The following is a 3804-nucleotide window of genomic DNA, read 5'->3' on the forward strand; positions in this document are numbered from 1 at the left end:
CTCTTATTATTACATCTGTAACAGAATATTATGAGAGTATTCCATTATGTTTTTGTTTGTTTGTTTGAGACGGAATCTTGCTCTGTTGTCCAGGCTGGAGTGCAGTGGTGCCATCTTGGCTCACTGCAAGCTCCGCCTCCTGAGTTCATGCCATTCTCCTGTCTCAGCCTCCCGAGTAGCTGAGACTACAGGTGCCCACCACCATGCCTGGCTAATTTTTTGTATTTTTAGTAGAAACAGCGTTTTACTGTGTTAGCCAGGATGGTCTGGATCTCCTGACCTAGTGATCCACCCGCCTTGGCCTCCCAAAGTGCTGGGATTATAGGCGAGCCACCATGCCCCACCTCCATTATGTTCTTTCATTCACAAGAAAGGGATTGTGATATTATTATGTGAAAAAAGAAAAAAATAATGCATAAGGTTTATGACTTTACCCATATGAAGATCACACATAAAAAAATTACAAAAATAAAAAAATAAAAAAATATGTTATCAGGAGTAATGTCTAGGAAGTGAGAAATTGAGTTACTTAATTTTTATTATATTTACCTTTATTCTTTAATTTTCTTTTTTTTTTTCTTTTTTTGAGATGGAGTCTTGCTTTGTCGCCCAGGCTGCAGTGTAGTGGCGCAATCTCGGCTCACTGCAACCTTCACCTGCGGATTCAGACAATTCTCCTACCTCAGCTTCCCTAGTAGCTGGAACTACAGGCGTCCACCACCACACCCGACTAATTTTTTTTTGTATTTTTAGTAGAGACGGGGTTTCACCATGTTGATCAGACTGCTCTCAAACTCCTGGTCTCATAATCCACCTGCCTCGGCCTCCCAAAGTGCTGAGATTACAAGCGTAAGCCACCATGCCCGGCCTCTATTCTCTAATTTTCTAAAATAAGTTTGTGCTTTTATGATTTTATAACTAAAACAATACTATAATCATATCATGTCATATCATATTATGTAATATGCATTTATATGCATATGAACTTTTCCTTATTGTCTACTGTAAGCATTGATAGAATAATAATATTATTTCTTTCTTAAATGTTTGGAAGAATTCACACGTGAAGCCATCTAAGTGAAATGTCCTCATGGGATGGTTTCTAATCATAGATTCATTTTCTTTATCAGCTAAACTACTATTGAGATTTCTGGTATCTTTTTGAACTAGTATTATAAGAAGTGTTTTTCAGGGAATCTGTTCACTTTGTCTACCGTGTCATATTTCTTACATGATTATTTTTACAATGTCTTATATTCTTATTGTCTGTAAAATGTGTAGTAATCTCCACTGTAGTTTATTTATTTATTTTTTTTCCTTTTTCTTCTCACTTATTTGGAGTTTATCAATTCTATTGACTTCTCCAGGGGATCAACTTTGCGCTTTATTGATTGTCTTTTGTTTTATCTCTGGTTTCAATCTTAATGATTTATTGTTTTATCTTTACTATTTGCTTTCTTTTTAAATTTATTATTTTATTTATTTACTTATTTTTGAGGCAGGGTTTTGCTCTGCTGACCTGGCAGGAGTGCCGTGGCATGATTCTAGCTCACTGCAACCTCAAACTCCTGGGACCAAGCCATCCTCTCACCTCAGCCTCTCAAGTAGCCAGGACTACAGGATCACACAACCATGCCCTTTTTTAAAATTTTTTTTAAATTTATTTTATTTTATTTTAGTTTAGTTTAGTTTATAGATATGAGGTATTGCTGTGTTGCTTAGGCTGGTCTCAAACTCCTGGCCTCAAGCAATCTTTCCACCGAGGGCTCTGAATATGTTAGGATTACAGGTGTGAGCTACCACATCTGGCCTTATTTGCATTTTAATGCTTATGTTATTTTCAACTTGTTGTTTTTCCTAGTAGGAGCTTGAAGTAGAAGCTTATATTATTTTTCTTTAAAAATTACTAGGCGAAATGAATTTCACACAAAAGTAAAAGAATACTATAACTAGTCCCCACTAGTTATCATCCAGCTTCAATGATTGTCAATATTTTTCCCAAGCTGATTTCGTCTCTACTGCTCTACCACCTACCCTCTCTGGTAAATGTTTTATAGTTCTATTGAGACAAAATGTATATGCCAATCATCTAATTTAAATACACAAACATATATTTTAGTAAATTTGTAGAGCTGTAAAACCATCACTACAGTTCAGTTTTAGAACATTTTCATCACCCCAACCTCCATTCCATTCTGCAGTCAATCCCCACTCGGACACCTAACCCAGGAAACCACTGATTTTTTTGTCACAGATTTAGCTCTTCTGGGCATTTCATTTAAAGTGAATTATACAATAGATAGTATTTCAAATATGACTTCCTTCCCTTAGCATTATGTTATTATGATGCATCCGTGTTATAGCATGTTTGATTTTATTGCTGAATGGTATACCATCTTGTGGATAAATCACATTTTGTTTATCTATTCACCAATCAATGGACATTTAAATTGTTGAAGATTTTTGGTGATTATATATAATGTTACTATGAATATTTACATATAACCCTTGTGTGGTTATATGTTTTCTTTTCTCTTTTATAGATATCTAGGAGAGGGGTTACTGGAAAATGCCAGACTTCTATCATTTTACATTCTTAGGAACAATGCAACTAGTTTATAGTTTCTCTACATTCTAGCTGATACTTGTTATTGCCTATAATTTTTATTATAGCCAGTAAAATGTGTATGAAGTTATATCTTAATGTAGTTTTAATTGCATTACCCTAATGATTAAGGACACTGAGCATCATTTTATGTGCTTATTGATAATCTATATAATTTTGGTGAAATGTCTATTTACATCTCCTATGGGCTGAATTGTGTCCTCTGAAAGATATTTTGGAGTCTTAACACACAGTACTTACAAATATAACCTTATTTGGAAATAGGGTCTTTATCAATGTAATAAGTTAAGATGAGGTTGTACTAGAATAGGGTGGGCCTTAATCCAATATGGTTCATGTCCTTCAGAAGAGTAGAGACACACAGGGAGGAAAACGCCATGTGAAGATACAGACTTAGCAGACATTACCGTATATAACAGAGGAAGAGGTTGGAGTGATGCAGCTGCAAGCAGAGAATCGCCAAGGATTGAGGGCAACCACAAGAACCTAGAAAGAGGCAAGGGTGGATTCCACACAGAGTTTCAGAGGGAGCATGGCCCTGCTAACACTTAGATTTTGGACTTAGAGCTTCCGGAAAAGCAAGACAATAAACTGTTGTTTTAAACTACCTAGTTTGTGGTACTTTCTTATCAATACTCGGAAACTGTAGAACATCTTTTGCTCATTTCTAAATGGGTGATTTATTTTCACACCATGAGTTGTGAGAGCTGGTCTGGATATGGGTATTTTACCAGTGATATGATTTATAAGTATTTCCTTCCAGTCTGTGACTTGTTGTAATGCTATGTTTTGCAGTGCACTCATTTTACTTTAAGTCCAACTTAAGAAAAAAAAAATTATGGGATTTAGGACTAAATTCATCCCTTTATATAAGAAATTTCTATTGCCACAGCATCATTTGTTGAAAATTCTCCCATTGAATTTCCTTGGCATCTTAGTTGCAGATTGGCTGGCTATAAATGTAAGAGTTTATTTCTGGATGTTAATTTTGCTTCATTGATTTGCGTACCTGTGTCTTCATCAGTTACCTCACTGTCTTGATTACAGTAGCTTTTTAGTAGGTTCTGAAATCAGGTAGTTAAGTCCTTCACTTTGTTATTTTCAAAATTGTTTTGCCTATCCTGGACCCTTCTCATTTTCATGTACATTTTGGAATCTGCTTATAAATTTCTATTTTA

The 3804-nt window shown here is 35.2% G+C and overlaps 1 long non-coding RNA gene across 1 annotated transcript; it reads left to right on the forward strand.

Moving 5' to 3' along the window:
* The first annotated feature begins 1751 nt into the window (after positions 1 to 1751).
* LOC108587050 lies at positions 1752 to 3233 on the forward strand. The gene is made up of 2 exons (XR_002522969.2): positions 1752 to 2042; positions 2973 to 3233. It is a non-coding gene; the product is annotated as an uncharacterized LOC108587050 (long non-coding RNA).
* Positions 3234 to 3804: the final 571 nt, after the last annotated feature.

This window comes from Papio anubis, chromosome 7 (genome assembly GCF_008728515.1).
Source record: "Papio anubis isolate 15944 chromosome 7, Panubis1.0, whole genome shotgun sequence".
Lineage (NCBI taxonomy): Eukaryota > Metazoa > Chordata > Mammalia > Primates > Cercopithecidae > Papio > Papio anubis.